This window comes from Nilaparvata lugens, chromosome 10, assembly GCF_014356525.2.
Source record: "Nilaparvata lugens isolate BPH chromosome 10, ASM1435652v1, whole genome shotgun sequence".
Lineage (NCBI taxonomy): Eukaryota > Metazoa > Arthropoda > Insecta > Hemiptera > Delphacidae > Nilaparvata > Nilaparvata lugens.
In genome coordinates this window covers 41434793-41454804 of record NC_052513.1, presented here as the reverse complement: position 1 = coordinate 41454804, position 20012 = coordinate 41434793, and the positions used below count along the sequence as shown (strand labels likewise).

General features: G+C 34.4%; 2 protein-coding genes across 2 annotated transcripts in view; one reads left to right on the top strand and one right to left on the bottom strand.

Moving 5' to 3' along the window:
- The window catches only part of LOC111051410 (transducin beta-like protein 2), a 119660-nt gene that overhangs the window by 32103 nt on the left and 67545 nt on the right, over positions 1-20012 (bottom strand).
- LOC120353378 overlaps positions 1-20012 on the top strand; it is a 46401-nt gene that overhangs the window by 10190 nt on the left and 16199 nt on the right. The window contains exon 2 of the mRNA XM_039436880.1: positions 14519-14602. The gene's annotated coding sequence lies outside the window, so the exon portion shown is untranslated. The remainder of the gene's footprint in view (positions 1-14518; positions 14603-20012) is intronic.

Below are 20012 nucleotides of genomic sequence, written 5' to 3'. Positions count from 1 at the left end.
CTTTCGATCGTCTCGCGACTGTCAATATTGACTGTCGAAAATGATCGCAAGACGATCGAAAATACTACAGTCAGTAAGTAAAAGATTTTGATTATTTACTTTAATATTTGACTGCATGTCGTGTGAAATACATAGAAAAAATGTGTTATTATTTTGTAGAATTTTGTAATTGTTTCTCAAATCCTGACCTCAGCTTTAAATCCTCAATTACTAGTATTGTTAATTATTTAGACATGATATTAGTCATGATTTAGTTAACACATAGGTAACATCTATATGGCAGTGGTTCCTAACCGTCCATGCATAATGTCCCACCAAATATTTATTTTTCGCGCAATTAATCATATTCACAAGATATTATACCCGATATAAACAAGCCCGATGTATACTCTAGCCCGACATATACAAACCTAGAGACTCGCTTTAGTGGTTTAGTGGTATTGTATTCACTTAAAATATTTCGCAGCTATATTTTAGTTCTCGAGAGCTCCAGAAACTATATGGTACCTTAAAGCCAGTTACACACACATAGATTTTTGTTCGTACGATATTTTGCCGTCCTTATGAAATGAAATGAAATGAAAAAATTCTTTATTAGGCGGAGTTAGGACTTTTAAGTCCTCTCTACCACTCAACCTCAAATTAATGAACGTTAATGAATATTAACGTTCCTGAATATTCCTTATGAATATTCTATTAGATTAAAAAGAACTTGACAAACATCATCAGTTTGAAATCATCTGTTTAATCTAATAGAATTTATGAGGACACGGCAAAAAATCGGCAATACTTCCAACTTCCATGTATCATGAGTTATATGCATTCATTCCATTCATGAGTTATATGCCTCCAACTTCCATATATTTTTGTTCATTAACACCTCACATCAACTAAATATTTCTCGTGTCATTAAATTAAATATCTAATTTGTTTCAATTAAATAGATTCCATCCTCCACATCATTGATATTCCAATGGGGCTTGCATGCTGTGAATTTTCTACATGCCATTCCTCCTTCACACCTGGTCTACTAGCCAACGAAGCTTCGTGCTGATGCTTACGGCCTTTTATTACATATGTTTGGCGTGATCGTAGCAATAATATGCAGTGCAATAAACATTTATGTTGTGGAAGAGAAGTTCTACACAGTAATGGCTCTATAATTCTTTCTCACTTTGTTCAACAACCGAAAAACAGGATATTTCTGTTACTGTATAATCAGTTTGTTTGTAAATATTTTTATCCTGAATCCGGCTCTTCATTGTAATTTCATTGGTCATTCTTTGTGGTCAAATTAATATCACTGTAGTCAGAGATATTGTAGGTAGTTTTTTTTTCATTGCGGATGATACCCACACGAGCTTTCTGCTTGTGCATGAGTAATGGAAAATGCTAGGGCCATTTGATAAGATGATCAAACGTCCATGCCTATCGGCGGGATGCGAACCCATAACCACGTAGCGCTAGCAGACTTGCAACGCCGTCGTCTTGGATGTTCTGGCCGATAGATTAAGTTCAAACTTTAACTGAGGTTGCTGCCTTGAACATTGAAACCTGGGTTTTGTGAAAATAGATCATTTATTGGAAGACTCTGAGAAATATCATTCCATTTTATCTCACCAAAGTATTGATTTAAATCTATCCTTTCTTATGGGATGAGGAAAATAAAAAATCTGGTGTGGCGCACTCACACAACTTTCCTTGCCGTTATGAAAATTGATCACCTGACGCTAGTGTTCACGGGCATCACAAGTCAAAGATCTGAGCCTGCTGGTGACAGGACAATACCGCTGGAGACACAAGAAGTCTGCTATCTCTTCATAGTGAATGATTCAATAGAATCAACAGTTTGCAATTGGATAATCACATTTTCTCGAATTTCGAGCTTATTTTCAATTTTAGGTGAAAATGTTACAGAACATTAATTGTAGAGATTTTCATGCTCAATCTTTTCCTTTTAATTTTATTAGTTCAAAATGTATCTGAAGCCTGATAATTGAGAATCTAAATTAAAACTTTGCATAGATGGGGCGGAACTCCTGAAATTTCTACGGATATAGGACTTGTAGCAGTTGATTTTTTTTGATCCGCAAGTACACTATCAGCATGTTAATTTCTCAATCAGAGGGAAATCAGACACCTAATTTCTAAAAAAAATATTTGCTGTGGAGACGTTTACTTATCCTGGCGTCTATTAAAACTTGCCAGTTTTATTCAAGTTTCATTCTACTGATCTTTGATGTTGATTTCTCTACTACAAGATGGACTGAGTTACTTTGATTAATTTTGAACTGAACTGCAATAGAGCTTATCAATGACTATTTTATGTATACATTTGATCAAAATCGTTGGAGCCGTTTTCGAGAAAATCGCGAAAACCCCTGTTTTTGACAACATTTTCGCCATTTTAGCTGCCATCTTGAATTGCATTTGATCGAAATTATTCGTGTCGAATCCTTATATCCTGAGGACCTTAAATTCCAAATTTCAAGTCATTCCATTAATTAGGAGATGAGATATCGTGTACACAGACACACATACACTCATACACACACACACACACACACACACACACAACACACACACACACACACAACACAACACACACACACACCACACACACACACACACACCAACACACACACACACACACACACACACACACACACACACACACACACACACACACACACACCACACACACCACACACACACCACACACACACCACACACACACCACACACACACACACACACACACACACACACACACACACACACACCACACACACACACACACACACACACACACACACACCACACACACACACACACACACACACACACCACACACACACACACACACACACACACACACACACACACACACACACAACACACACACACACACACACGCACGCATACAGACCAATACCCAAAAACCACTTTTTTGGACTCAGGGGACCTTGAAACGTATAGAAATTCAGAGATTGGGGTACCTTAATTTTTTCGGAAAGCAATACTTTCCTTACCTATGGTAATAGGGCAAGGAAAGTAATAATGGATAAAAAAATTAAGTTTCGCACACGAGAACACATCAGGGATCTCGTGATTACTCAATAGTCAATATGTTGACATCTAGACATCAGGAGAATCAGTTTCATAATTAGTAGAATGTAATAAGCTTCTTCTTCTTCTAATATGAAATGGATAGTTGAGAACATATTCGATTATTTTAGGTCTCTTCACACCTAGCGTAGCGTAGCTAAAAATAAGTCTTCGGAAGACGCAGCCAACGTATTTCCCAATTTTAGCCAATCTGTCTATTTCACACATCCTAGCTTTGATTTAACGATGGGTGACAGGGAGGCCAGGACTTCAGAAGACATATTCCAGCTACGCTACGCTAAATGTGAAGAGGTCTTCAGAGTATGACATCTCAAATATCCAGTTGAGAATTGAACACTGATCAATGTCCGGTTGACAGATTTAAACATTGAAAATTGACAAAAAACCTTGTAGACCAGTCTGTCAACGTTTTCACGTAGTTTGTACTCAACGAAATTGGACATTGACGATCAACTTCAACGAAAAAAGTTGTAGAATTTGGGAAGGTGCTCCAGTGAATCCATGAATCAACTAGTTTACTGTGTCAGTCGATAGTCGATAATAAAAACCCACAACCTTCCAAGTCGATCGCGGTACGAAAAAGACGTGTGAGCTTATATGCATCGATGTTGAAGTGAAAGAAAGGTAGAAAGACCTCAGTTTCCTAATTAGTTCCGGTACACAACACACCTGGAGACGACTCTGAACAGAAATTTGACAATCGGAAAAATTTGTCCCGCATTCTGACTTTTATATCAAGGTCAATATTTGAATTCTTTCGAGCTTCAACTCGTAAAAGGACTTCTTTTTCGATACAGCATCCACTTCGACTTTTCAAGAGCCGGTTCCTCCGTCAAGTTGATTCCAATTGTGGCACACTGAATGTAGGAGGAAAAGAGATGGAAAAATTGTCGAATACAGTTGAAAGGAGAGAGAGGGAGGATGAAATCGCATTCTAAGAGCCATCAGACAGGATCTTCTTTCAGTTGTTTTTTGAAAATACACGCAGAGGTCAAGTAGGCACACGCGCGCTATGGGGGAAATTGCCGTCATATGCCCACATATTAATGTGAAATCTCAATGAAAGTGGACGATAAATTCTGCAGTTACATGAACATTGACGGTAAAATTTTGAAGACTGGAGAGATGAGATGTTTTAGCACCCGAATCGTGTTGTTGTTGAAATTTTCACCGAAACGAAGTAACAACCTTTTTTGTTCTAGATTTATTGTATGTAATTTAATTCATTATTGTTTTGGCTTGATAGAACTAGGGCCTGTTCCATAAAAGTTACAAGTCCTGTAATACAGGAGAATCACCATTCCAATTACATGCTCAATATAGCCGATAAAATCAGCTGTTCCTGTATTACAGGACTTCTAAATTTTTATGGAACAGGCCCCAGATTTATTGTTTCTTCTTTATACTCTATTTATTCATGCAACAAGTATTATTTATTTATTTATTTTTACATTCAATAAAAATACACACATCAAATACATAATAAGAAAAGGATCAACAGGCCTTCAGAACATCATCAAAAATGATAGGGAGAGAAAAAATAAGATCAATATAGTCCAAAATGGGGTTAAGTCTTGTAGTTGTTCTCTTCACAAACTTTTCAGTTCTCAATTATTTCCAAAGAGTCGATTTTTAAATTTGGATGCTTCAAAACCAAACATTGGAGAAAAATTTCACATTATTGATTTGATATGAAGTAAAGTTAAGAAACGATTAATAAGAACCGAACTGAATGTAGAGTCTTTATTGCAAATATTGAAGAAAAGTAGGGAAGACTGGTCCAGACATCTACTTCGTATGCCAGCAAATAGACTTCCAATTCAAGCTTGGCACTACAAACCCGATGGGAGAAGAGGCGTCGGACGACCGATGAAGAAATGGATGCCGGAGCAGGCCAACAGAGCCTAATCCTTGAATGACGATGATGATGATGATGATGATGATGATGATGATGATGATGATGATGATAATGAAGTAAAATGTTACTATTGATTTCAGTGTTGAACTTTTTTCAATGTGAAGAGCAAAATTATGGAAACTCAAGACAAGTTGAAGATAAGAGAAGAATGATTGAAATCAGAAGTGAATCAATTCTTGCAAGTTGAATTGAAGTTAGTGGAATATTATAAATAGAAGTGATTGCTACAGAAGTTTTTAAGAAGTCTCCAAATCGTTGGGAAATCTGACTGTTTTCTGTTCAATCAGGATCGATACTTTTAACTTGGCTATAGCACAGTATTCTGTGGCCATAGTGATGATATGAATCCATATATTGATGGAGAAAAGAGTTTCAAAAGCCGACTGAATTAGCGATATAATAAACACTCGCATTGTATGCAAATCATATTTGTGGAAGACTATCAAGTATCTCATTTATCATTCCAATCTTGGTACCAGTACTGATTCAAATTCAATAGAATAACAATGGATGCTTACACTTTCATGAAGATGTGCTATCATTATCTATCTGCTAATCAATAATTCAAAAAAAAGGATCAGACCAGTATTGAAAGAGCGTTCTGAATTGATTCGTACGTAGTATACTTATAATTGAACAATTTCGATACTTTCTCCGTCAAATTGTTGGGTACACATTGTGAATTTTATTCTGCATATCCTAGCTCGCACCTACTCGATAATCTTCTTATATAAATAATTGAACCTTCTCATATTCTCATATTTAATAATACCAAATTACTAACATACGTTTCTTTGCCAAGTTTCTTCAGGAATAAGTTCAATCAACTGTATCACTAGCTTTCTTTTCAGATAACACAATTATCTCGAAACAATATTTGGTTTAAAGTGTAGCTTTTAATTATTGAATAATTGAACCTTCTCATATTTAATAATACCAAATTACTAACATACGTTTCTTTGCCAAGTTTCTTCAGGAATAAGTTCAATCAACTGTATCACTAGCTTTCTTTTCAGATAACACAATAATCTCAAAACAATATTTGGTTTAAAGTGTAGCTTTTGTGTATTAACTAAACTAGTTGTTCTGTGAACAGTAGACCTCGCGCTCAGTAAGTTACATTGACCTGTTGTTATGTTTTCTCAAAAATTGATAAATAATTTATCAATTTAAAATCTCTAAAAAAATCCTAAATAAACATAGAGCTTTCTGTCCTATCGTACCGTGACGTGTCGTCCCGGAATGTGAGTGTGAGCGCTGTTATCAGGCTGCAACTGTCTACAACGTTGATGGAAAGATACATTTTCAAGATGTTCGATGTTTTTGAACGGGTAGTATTAAGGTGCGTACAGATTTACATCATGTGCGAACATGATCAATTCACTTTTTATCAGATGATGCCAAGTTTTTATATCTATATCTTATACCGTTTCTGTGAAAATACAGATATAGTCAGCTGATTAAAAGTGAATTGCTCATGTTCGCGGCGCGTATATCTGTACGCACCTTTATAGTCGACTGTCTACTATTGTTGATGGAAGGATACATTTTCAAGATGTTCGATGTTTTTGAACGGGTAGTATTATAGTCCACTAGACACCTGTTTCATGATGAATAATAATTCTAAAGTCTGATTTTTACGGTAATATTGGCGTTCAAAGGAGACTCCTTTTCCTTTTGTATTATCCTTAAAATGCAAAATTTCAAAAAACCGAATGTATACGTCGACGCGAAATTCAAAAAGGAACATACCTGACAAATTTCCTGAAAATCTATTGCTGCGTTTCGCTGTAAATGCGGAACAAAAATATAAACATAAAGAGAAATGCAAAACCGTCGACTTGAATCTTAGACCTCACTTCGCTCGGTCAATCATATTTCATAGATATTCCAAAATCTTCGATGCTAATGATTAGCGGATTACCTATGGAATGAAATGAAATGAAATGAAAAAATTCTTTATTAGGCGGAGTTAGGAATCAGTCAAATGAATCTTCTTTTTGAATGGGGGGAAAATGTGCGAAGAGTATAGACTAAGTAAGTTTATGTGCATCTCAAGTTTATCTAAATATGTTGTGTTGATTAAGCGATTCTTCAGAATTTGCGACCTTTGTTATGAATCGTAAGTGATAGAGTATTTTACTTTCATATAGGTCCTACATACCTTCAGAGTTGAATGGAATGAAGATATCTCCAATTGAACATAAGTTGACCAAAAGACATGGAAGTCTGTACATAAAAATCATACAGAATTTGAATGAATCGACTTGCTACTTGACAAGCCGCCAAAAATGTTTTCATCTCGAGATTATCTAAATATGTGTTAATCAAGAGATTCTTCTAAATTTGCCGACATTTGTTCTGATTCGTAAGTGATGGAGTCCAAAAAATCCTACACAATCAAGTTTGAATGAATCGACTTGGTACTTCGCTCACCGCTAAAACACTTGACATTTGAAGATTCTCCAATTAAGTATGTGACAGAAAGTATGTCGAAAGCAATTAAGTCTCTTCCGTTAGTGCCTAGTCTAGCAATGTCAGGTGTGTGACTATATATAAGTATGTGACAAGTGCATACATATACAGATAACGCGTTGGACGCGTGTCTGAGATGCGTATTAACAAAAATATATATCATATTCGTATAAATAGGTATATACAGGAAAAACAGTGAACGATTACGTGTCAATCAGGGGAAATAGAAAGCTTCCCATTCATAGAATGGATCTTAACGTCGTCAGTTCAACGAAAGTGAACGCGTCGGAGAAAAAAGATCCTTACCAATAGAAACACTCTCTGTTTCTTTGGGACTACCCAGTAAATCGAGTGTATTCTCACTTTCATCATATTGTGTTATAGTACAGAGTTTTGGAGACAATTACTGTACAAAGTATCAGAGTTGATATATAGCATATATTAGCTATAATATATAGCATATATATATATTATAGCATATTATAGCAGAGTTGATATAGCATATAGTATATGATATTATAGCCTACTGATATTGAGATAAATAACTGAGTTTTTAATGTACGGTAATTTTATAAAACAGATTATTTGAGGTATTTAATGTACAGGGAATCAGAGATGTATACAATATAATACAGATACATTAATGAGCTTTTAAGATGCGGCAGTTCTATAATACAATACAGAGTTTTTGAGATAATTAATGATTCGACTTAGTGACTGTTGATGTTGTAGAACCGTTCTATAATGAAATAAAATGTCACATATATTGTCAAATTATATTGTAGAATTAGACAATATATTGTCAAATAATATTGTAGAATCTGACAATATATGTGAGTTTTTATTTCAGTAAAAACTGTAGGATTTGACAATATATGTAAGTTTTTATTTCATTATGGAACGTTTCTACAACATCGACAGTGACTCGGTCACTGTAAAAACTGTAGAATTTGACAATATATGTGAGTTTTTATTTCATTTCAAATAATTATGAACAGAGAATTTAAGATATACGATACTAGTAGTTCTGTGAACAGTAGACCTCACGCAGTATTCTCATCCACAAGTACCAGATTGAAACTATAGACCTTATGGAAACACAGCAATAGACTGGCTTCTCCACACATCTGTATAATCACTTGACAGCTGACTTATGATGAATAATTTATTCTATAGTCTGATTTTTACTCTAATATTGGCGTATGAAGGAGGCTCCTTTTCCTTTTATATTATCCTTGAAATGCAAAATTTCCAAAAACCTTGTATATACGTCGACGCGCAATTAAAAAAGGAACATACCTGTCAAATTTCATGAAATTCTATTACCGCGTTTCGCCATAAACATATAAACATTTAAACATTCAAACATTAAGAGAAATGCCAAACCGTCGACTTGAATCTTAGACCTCACTTCGCTCGGTCAATAATAAATATATTGTGATATAAAACAGAGTTTTTTTGACAGAATAGTACAATTACTTTAGAGAGAATTAGATATGTACGATATATTTAATATTCTGTATAATACGGAAGGTTTTGAAGAAGATAACTGTACATAAAAACAGAGTTCTAAGAGAATGTAGTTCATAGATTTAGCTATTATATGTAGAAGATATAGTTTCATAATCAATTTACATAATAAAGATGACAAATTTATCAATATTAATTCAACATAGTAAAAAGACGAACTGTCAACAGAGCAAAGCGAGAAAGAGATAGCGCTATCCGCTTTGTTGAATGAAAGACAAGGATAGCAATACCATTGCTAATCAAACAAGATGGACCTCACTATAGAGTTTACCTGAGTTAACAAGTGGTTTCGTAAATATAAAGTCATTCCCATCTATAATTTATTTATTTATTTATTTATATTTTTCACAAAGAAGCACTGATTGGGAGAGAAAAAACTAAGGATACTCCTTGTACTATTTCTCTCCCAAATTTAGATAACATGTCCAAAATAATGAAGCAAGATTGTTTAAAAATCCAAAAACCATCCTAGAAGACATTAAACTCCTCCGCTTCGAACTCTGTCGATTCCAAAGTAACACAGCAGTGTGTCATACAAGGTGAAATAGTTAATTTCGTCGCAGAGTTTCCAGAGAATGATATAACATTATCGTAAGCCCGGATTTTCCATAGTAGACGTTCGATTATGTCCGCTTTGGAGATGAAGGTGTGGTTTGAAACGAGGCTGCCTTGCCTGCCTGCTAGGAGCGGAGGAGTTTCCCTAGACCAGCTTTCACTATGTATTGCCAATATAATTTGCAAATGATAGTGAGTGCGTGGCTTACATCATTACAATGAGTCATTGAACTATACAATAATAGGAATAACCGAATGATTTGATCCAATACTCTGCAATACCTGTAAAAACCAACGGGAGTGGGTCGAATTGTAATCTTCTTGTACGAGTAAGTGGACTTTTGTGTTTGCATGGATTATTCTTCTTCGATTGAAATATGTATCTGAAAACTTATCTTACTATTTTTTTGTATATCTGACTATTTTTCTTAATGCACTACATGGGTTATTCATATCTATATATAAAAGCGATATGGCAAACACTCACTGACTGACTGACTCACTCACTCACTCGCAGAACTAAAAATCTACCGGACCAAAAACGTTCAAATTTGGTAGGTATGTTCAGTTGGCCCTTTAGAGGCGCACTAAGAAATCTTTTGGCAATATTTTAACTCTAAGGGTGGTTTTTCAGGGTTTAAAGTTTGTCTTTTAGCATGTATATTCTTCTTCTCCCAATCTCTTAATTATAATTGAAATTTCCATATCATATGTTACTATAGAACTATAATCTAGATAGAGTACCTCTTCGAAATAGTTGTTAACTGGTAACTAAATTAATAATTTTGTCAGGTTGGCATTAAGTTGAGTTGGCTTTGTTAGGTTGGCACCAAGTTGAAGATTGAAATGCATTTATCGCGGAAAAATTGATTGGGCACTGCTACTCCAATCAGAGCTATTCCTGGTGTAACCGAACTGGCGGGTAGATCTGGTAGCGGGCCCAACCAGTTCGGACATAAACTTAAACCTAGTTGGGAGGTCGGCCCAGTCCTGCCTATACGACCCTGGAAGAGGCCCTCTGAGTTCAAGTGTGTTGAAATCTCAACCCCAATGGGAAAGAGGCACAAACTCCTCCAGGAGACGCAGACCACAGCAGAACTGTTCGACTCTCCCTCTTATCTATTTAACATGCCTTAACTAAGTGAGAACAAGGCGACTGGAGAAACAACGACTGTTGAAATGAAATAGATTTAATTTACGAAATAAATTGAATAGATCAATATTATGTATCCCTCACTAGTTCGCAAGAATGTCCAATTAGTTGTTAACGTTGAAACATAAAATTCTTCTCAACTCACATTAAATTCGAATTTTAATACTACACCAAATTAATACCTTAGACATCGGCTTAAAAAGTAACATAGGTACACACATTTAAATACTCTCTACATCATAAAATATGCAACTGTCGTCAGGATAATTGTTAACAAAATTATAACTGTCTTCTCGTTAATGGTACAATTGAATAAAATGGACAAATTTATTATAAGTGTTCCTCAATAGTAGGCGAGAGTATCCAATTAGCTGTTAACGTTGGAATATAAAAACCCTTCGCCACTCTCGTCCAAATCAAATTCTAATAAAACACTAACATTTCAATTAAATAACATTCAGAGTAATTATCAACTTGGTCAATTAAATAATATTAAATAATAATAGCACAGTACAACCTATCTCTTACTCCAGCCGCCAAATAGACTAAGATAAAAGTGATTCTCGACAATTTCAAAGGGAAGGTTCGGTCAAATATTAATCAATTATAGTGGCTAGAATAGATTCACTCACCCGTGATAATAATTCCGAGGGTCACTTTCATTAGGATCCAAAACCGCATCTTGGCTTCTGGATTCAGGTTAGAGTCACACGAATAAGTTCCACAAAATATATCAGAAAACTACAGGCGAACTTTATCGTTCATACTTCAGGAATAAGTTCAACAAATTAGCCTATAACGAAAAACTGTAACCAATCCTTATTGTCCGTATCGCTCGAATAATTTCAACAATATTATAACGAAACACAAAGAAAGATTCTATCGTTCATATCTCACGAATTGTTCAACATAACACAACGAGTACAACGAATTAATTCGACATCAACTAAACACTAAAGACACATTTTATCGCTCGTAGCACGCGAATAATTACAACAAATATAACGAATCAATTGAACTTGATTTTTATCGTTCGAATCACAAAATAAATTATATATAAAAATAAATATATAATATTTATTTATTAATATAACAAAATAAATATATAACAATTAAAACTTATTTCACCGCAGTGCGTCTCGCGTTCGAGAGTAACCGTTCGCTCAGGAGTCCATCGCTGACTGACTCGAGGGCTGTCCATGGACATTACCCTAGCCTAAAACGCTTGGGAAACTCACCTTTTTCTCACGGCAGAGAAAGAGTGAGAGCTCAAAATTGGATGGAGAAAGAGATAGTTCCTCGTGGAAAACTGTCACCAGATTGCAGTTTTTTCTCCACGAGGCAGAAGAATACGCTGTACTGTGCACAATTTTTATATTCTAAAACGCAATAATCTATTTCTCACACTAGAGAAAATTGAAATACCCTTACGTCTAGAAAAAAATGAACATTAGAAAATTCAGTCCGATCACGCCATCGAGTCCAAAGTTCAATGATTTTAGATTGGCGTATCATGAGAAATAAAAAAAATTAAATTAATTCACCTCCTCTCAATAATTCTACCCATTTACACTGGGAATATTATATCACTAGCCGTCAGGCTCGCTTCGCTCGCCATATCCGTTTAGCCAGACGTTTAGTCTGGACCCCCGACTGGATCGTCCTAACATATGATAAAAACGCTCAAATGAAAAATGCAGGCGAACGAAGCGAGCCTGCTGATCTCATTTTTGGACGATCCAGTCGGGGGTCCAGGGGCGGAGCCCCCTGGCTAGAAGAATATGGCGAGCGAAGCGAGCCTGACGGCTAGTATTCTAATGTTCATCACACTGATGAATAACTAACATGAATAACTCTTACATGATAATGTTCTGAAAGTTGGATATCCTCCAATCACTGTTTCGGTATTTCAACCAGGCCTACTATACTTGAGGTTCATTTGATACTGAACTCAAGACCGAACACTAGATTAAGCTTGATGAGTACTTGATACGGTAAATTATGATGAGTCAATGACTTAATGAAACATTTCAATACATTAAAGTTTCAAGACAAAAGATTCAGGTCGTTCAAAATTCGAGTCGTAATTACGAAGATGTGTATCAATTTCAGCTTAAATGATAATCAACTTTAGAGGATTTAGAAGATTAGAAGGAAATAAATTATCATTCTATTATTGTTAATGAAGGAAAGGAAGATTAACCTCAATAAATGAGATTCAGGTACAATGTTCTCCTTAATTTGGAAAGAAGGATTCCCTTGAAAATTCTCAACAACCACCCTATATAGGAAAAAGAGATATAGGAAGACCTAGGAAAAGATGGCTATAAAATATAAAAGATGAATAACTGATTTAATGATTATTGTAATTTTAGATTACCGTACTGTAATAGATGGATATACAATATTATACTGTTGTGAGTCGGAACAGGCAATAGCCTAAACCTTGAATGAAGGAAGAAGAAGAAGAAGAAGAAGAAGAAGAAGAAGAAGAAGAAGAATTTGGAAAGATGACAAGATAAATATCAAATATGATTCTGTGACATCAAATGTAAACAAACTCCATTGTATTATTGATATTTTGTATTATTTATTTTTAATACATTTTACATTGGGAAAAGGATAGATGAATTTCTAAAAGAATTCTGAATGACGGAGCGAAAATTATCTTCAAAGGACTCAAAGTACAAGATTTCAAAATGATGATCTTGAACATCGCGAAAAATGTGATTGGTAATATCCTGTCCAGGATTCAAACTTTAATAGCGCACTCCATGAAAAACCTCTCAAAGATTGGAACCTTTCTATTTTATTTGCATTGGTTGATGAGTTCCTTTCCAATTGTGCTCTGAATCAGTTGGTCACCCTGACGACAATACAGTGAGTAATTACTATTTAGGAGCAGGACAATAATTATAGGAATCATAAGTTTCTCAGACAAGTTTCCCCGCAATAAAAACTGAGTTTGTTCTGACACGCAAGTGGGCTGTCTTCTCTTACTCATTCTCTCATCACTCTCTCTTCTCTCTCTATCTATCACCCACTCACTCCTTTTCTTTCATTCACAGTATGTCAATCTCACTCTCTATCTCTCTCTCGTACTTCGTTTTTTCCTTTTGAAAGTGAAATTACAACCATAGGCTTCTGTAGGAGAGGAGAGAAATAGCTAGCAATACACGGAGTAAACCAACAATCAAAAAATATTGTATGGCACATTCGAAAAGCGTTGTTTAGTAGTTAGTAGACTGAGAAGCAAACTTTCATAAAGCTCACAGAACATAATGATTAGTTAGAACCTTGTATGATACTCAAGGTTACAACTTTTCACTTCGTGACACCCCCCAATTTTGAAATGGAGAGTAGCGTATAAAGGATTTTGGTTTTTCCGATGATCTATAATGTAATAAAGGGGAGAATTGGCTTAAGTACGGGATAGGAGATACACGAATGACGCATCACCACGTCTGAACTACTGGACTGATTAACTTGAAATTTTTCATATAGATTCTTAATTTAACGAGTATGGTTATAGACCTATTTTAAATTCTTCAAGATTTCATTTTTCAGTTCTCTTGGGACTACGGTTATAATCACGGTTAAAATTCAACAGGCTTCTGTACAACCGGCACCAACAAGACTGATACTTAGGCGTGACATGAATTGAGTCATTAACCATTTCAAGTGTTATTTTGATCCTCAACTAGAGCAGTCAGCTCCTTGTTTTAAAATGTCAATTAAATATTTTTATTTCTTTTTCAGGAGTTGGAGAGGCACTTTTCGTACCGGAAGAGGTACCATCTCTAGTCTCGTTCATTTATAATAACATACCACCTATAGCCAAAGGTAAGCTCAAATTTGCTCAAGTTCATAAGATTATTATTTGTTGACAATATTCAGAAGTATGGCCATATACCTATTAATTTATATTCTTCTTCACAATGTTTAAAAAGGAGTGTACTACCTAGTTTTTATAACTACTATCGTAGAGAAAAGATACCACTATGCTACCTTTTCTCGATAATGAAGTCCACGTTATAAAGCAATGTAAATCTCGTAAATGAATTTCAGCTGAAGATAAAACCATAGAGAAACAATAGCGTAAGTAGATCTCCCATGGTATAGGGCGTTTATGTCGCAACTTATACTGTTTTGTAATCTCAAGCCCATTACTGTTGATTATTGTCGAATTTTACTGTTTTGTTGGGGTGAGAGTGTATGAACGGCACAATATGAGAGACTACCAGTGTCACACAGCTTCACGGTAAAGAATTACTTGAACTATCGGCTTGAGATAACAGTAAAAGTTGCGACATAAACGCCCTATTCCATGGGATATCTACTTAAGCTATTGTTTCTCTATGATAAAACCAAGCTAGAGTCATAAACTGTAAGGGAGAATATTTTTTATTATTCATTCTGCCACTTTTGTGGAAACGTATTGAAGTTTTGGAGGCATGAAACGATTGTGAAGCATGCTATCTAAAAAGAAAATCTACGTTTAAAAGATCATGTAAAAATGGATATTTAAAGGAATATTAAGATAGACCTCCAAACCAGATTAGTAGCCGTGATCATCTGAGTATCTTGGAAATAGTTAGGAAACTCACACAAATTAGGAGTCAGGAATACATTGAGTGTATTCCAACATATGATTCTGAAACTTTCATGTATGTCCGACGGATTACACATTAGGAGTCAGGAATACATTGAGTGTTGGAAGGAATACATTGAGTGTATTCCAACATAGGATTCTGAAACTTTCATGTATGTCCGACGGATTACACATTAGTAGTCAGGAATACATTGAGTGTTGGAAGGAATACATTGACATTGAGCGTTGGAAGGAATACATTGAGTGTATTCCAACATAGGATTCTGAAACTTCCATATATGTCCGATGGATTTATTTTTTCTAGGCCCTACAACGGTACAGCCGAAAACTAAGCAACCTAGACTCACCACTCCAATTGTCAAAAGATTTGGAGGGGGAAGCTCCAAGAGAAAAATACCCCATGCTGCCGGTAAAGATGGGGTTTTGGAAATTAAACCCAACCCTCATTTTATTAGCACACGTCAAAAATATTTCACTTTGAATAAGAGGGTGTGAACTGACAGGTGATGCAGATGTACTGAACATTCGCAAAGAATGCACTGAACATATTTTTATTACCTCTTGTGAAGCACTTCTTCGACAAAAATTTTAAATGAATTTCCACTATTCCTAAAGAAATCACATTATTCCACAAAATATTCTACACAAAACGTCTCCCTTCCATTGAGATTGACCCACTAAGCACAAAATGCACTACAAATATTTGGTGCCTGTATTTTGTAAAATAGTATTCCTTACTATTGGGAAAATACTCAATTGGCGTACGTGACTCCTTCGTAACTACTCATCAAGGAATTCATTTTGTTGAAACATTCTTATGATCTAAATAACATGGTCATTTTCTGTATGATATGAAACTATTTCTGCAGTCAACATACAATATAAGGAGTGTAAAAATCCAGTAAGTTCATATTGAATGAAAAAGACTAAGAAATTGTCAATAAACCACTGATTTATTGATAATTAGAAAGACCGGTTTCGGTTATTACACCATTGTCAATCTCTGATAAACTAAAACTAAATACAAGAGCAGCAGAATTTATACTAGTAGGCGAGTACTGCTATTGGTCGAGGGCATGAACGCCTGCCATTGGCCTAGCTAGACAGTCTCCTCCCCCTCAACGGTGTGACAAAATGGCGGCTTAAGCAACAGAATCGCCATGATAATAAAATTTATTTTTAGTACAAAATAAGAACCAAGAAAACAAGTGTGAAAGATAATAAAACAAATATGTAAATGGAAAAACTATTGACTAATGTATGCTTACAATTTTATGATAAAACTAAATTCGTAGTGTTGTACTGGTTGAAATGAATCTGGTCATTTAAACTATACTGGGAATTTTCCTTAATTACTCTTGTTATTTCTAAAGCATCTAGAATATTCAAAGATTTGCCTTTGTTATTTTATAGGCACAGTACTCGCCTACTAGTATAAATTCTGCTGCTCTTGTATTTAGTTTTAGTTTATCAGAGATTGACAATGGTGTAATAACCGAAACCGGTCTTTCTAATTATCAATAAATCAGTGGTTTTTTGACAATTTCTTAGTCTTTTTCATTCAATATGAATAATTACCACAATAACAACTTCTCAACTACACAAAAAGCCAGTAAGTTCATCTTTCTATGTTGTTGTGGAATGGCATTCAAATAGTATATTCTTCCATTCTTCTTCATAATATTATCCATTTGATTTTTCCATTTACAACGCATCTCTTCATTGGTTGTTGTCTAAAGGTTCTCATATTTGGAATACTGGGTGGTGTCTTGTCTCGGCCAATGGCAGTAGAGCTCAACCTCTATTGGTCAACAGCTAATGGCCAATCGTAAAGCTTTACCCACACTATATATTCTTCTGCTCAATGTTCAAGCTTTCAGTTCACTGGAGATTGATAATGGTGTAACAAAAGAAACTTGTATCTCAAATTGTTTTCATAAATAAATTAGTGGCTTAAACAATATCAAGTCGTATTGATTCAAGATTGTTTATCGGGTCCAGCTATTGAGCAATAACAGAAATTGAATATTTTGAAGAGGATAAAAAACATGGATAACATTTCATGAGTAGCTTCCAAACAAATTTTAATTTTTCTGCTCAAAATTTTCAAGTTTATTTCAATATTATTGAAACTTTCGGATTGTTTAGTGTTATTTCCGGCTCTTATCAACCCTTCGAAATTCAAAATTCATCAGTCATATCTCGAATACGTATTCTCTGAGTGTTAATCTTTGGTGAAAACAGAAATTTTAAACTTAACCTCACTTTGGACTATTTATGTGCCAAAATCAAGGAATTGAGGAAGTTTTGGGCAATTGCCTGTTTCTCTTTCCAAATATCGTGTTTGTGACTGTTCTAATAAATAAATAAATAAATAAATTAAAAAGAAATTCATGATTGGCATGAATATTCCACGATATACTCACAAAGTTTATCGTATTTTTTCTTAATTACCATTTAACGAAAATACATTTTAAATGCTGTAAATCACCCCAAAGACTTCTGCTACTGCAAATATTGGCAACAGCGTGAACAGCTAGTTTTAAATTCGATGAGCGCTACTATTCAATAAACAGTAATTTCCATCTGTATTTTTTTCTTCATATGAGATGAAAATAGAATTAAGGATGCTCGAGAAAGCGTCAGAATGGGCCAAAAATCTAACTATTCTAATGATGTGAAATAGAATAGTTGTGACAGGTTTGAAGTACAACACTGTATTATCCAGAGAGAAAATTCTGAAGATTACTTTGAGAAGAAATCAAGAGGTATTGCTCAATCCCATCTAGCCCACTGTATATTTTGTTACAGTACGGAAAAATAGTCCAGAGTTAATTTAAAAGTTTACTTTGTGAAGAAATCGATAGGTATGACTATCATTTCCCCTACTGTATATTGTTACAGTAGTAAGCAATCGAGTTTAATCTACTTATATTAAATATCATTAGCAGAGCTGATTAAGCTTCTATAAGTAAACTGATCCACAGAGCTTTTTCCAGACTCTGTTTATCCAAATAAGTTCCTGAACAAGAAGTTGTTACATGATAGCTATTGATACTATAGTTACTATATTCACTTGATATAGTAACAACTGTAATTGATTCGATCCAATTTAGAAAAGACTTTCCCTATAATTTATAACTCAATCAACTGACTTAACGGAGGCAAGCATTCTCCCAAACCGGTTTTCAAGATTATGTTATTCAATTAAAATACTATATATAATAATTAGAAACCAATAATAAGCTGACCGAGAGAAAATACAAATTTTGTTGAAGATTTTCAAACATGTACTCAACGAATTCAATACATCAGATAGAGATTTCCAGCGGTATTATTAACTCAGACGAAAGTTTTTTATTTAAATTGAATCAGATGAGGAAATCAGATCAAATATAATAAATAATATTATCATTATTTGTATCACGTTCTACAAGCTATTTGAAAGAAATAAATGCATTCTAGGGAGATTGAAATAATAAGAAGAGATTTCACCTTTAGGAGGAAACCAAAAGATGTCCCAAATAATATTTGAGAGCTTGATGAGGAGGAATTATTGGAATATATCAATAAATTGAATATTGATTGATTTGAGAATTGAAATGAAAGTTGAATGAAAGCCGAATCAGTCCAAAATTATATTGAATTAATATTGATTTACATTCACGCTCAAGATGCTCTCTCGATAGGCGATATCATATTCCAGAAATAATTTGTTTCAATAAATAATATGCTACAATATTACTTTTACTTTAATCCGTATTGCCTTCTCTTTTATTATTGGAATAAATAATTATTGAAGTTTGCATGTTATCATTATTTTCAATATATCTACATTTACTTTATTTTAATCCGAATTAGGTACAAAATAATAGAAGTTCTATTTGATACATCAGGGTGGATACTTTCTCTTTCATGTGAAACTTCAGTAGAGTAGATGATTGAATTTTTGTTAATCAATACCAATCGGCATATAAATAATCAAGACATGTCAAAACTTATATTTATCTGATTCAGAGAAAGTTGGAAAAATATCATTCAGAGAAATCGGAAAGCTATTGAATTTCAGTTAACAAGAGATCTACGTTTCAAAATTATCAACTCCGTTTCAATATAAAACGGACACACTAGAAAGCGAAAATTCATTCCCTTTCAAGTTTTAATGAGATGTACCTGATAAAATGAATTAAAATACTAATCATATTGAATAATGTCACAAATACTAATTTATTAAAACAATAGGCTTTTCCCATGTGAGGAACCTTCTTCAAGTTTTGTATATGTATATTATTGTTTGTACTTTCTAAGAAGAAGAATAAAGATAATTTCAATTTCAATAATTTGAAATTCTATTTGTGGTTCCTACACCATTATCAATCTCTAGTAAACTGAAAGCTTCAACACTGAGCAGTAGAATATAATATAGTCTGGATGAAGCCCTACGATTGGCCGTTAGCTGTTGACCAATGAACGTTGAACTCGACTCTCATTGGCCGAGGCTGGACACACCAAGATATTTCAAATGGTCATGGTAACCGATAAACATCACAAATGAATAGAAACTCAGTAACTAAGGAAACCAAATGGATAATAAATGAGAGAGAATTTGAGAATATACAAGTACTAGCCGTCAGGCTCGCT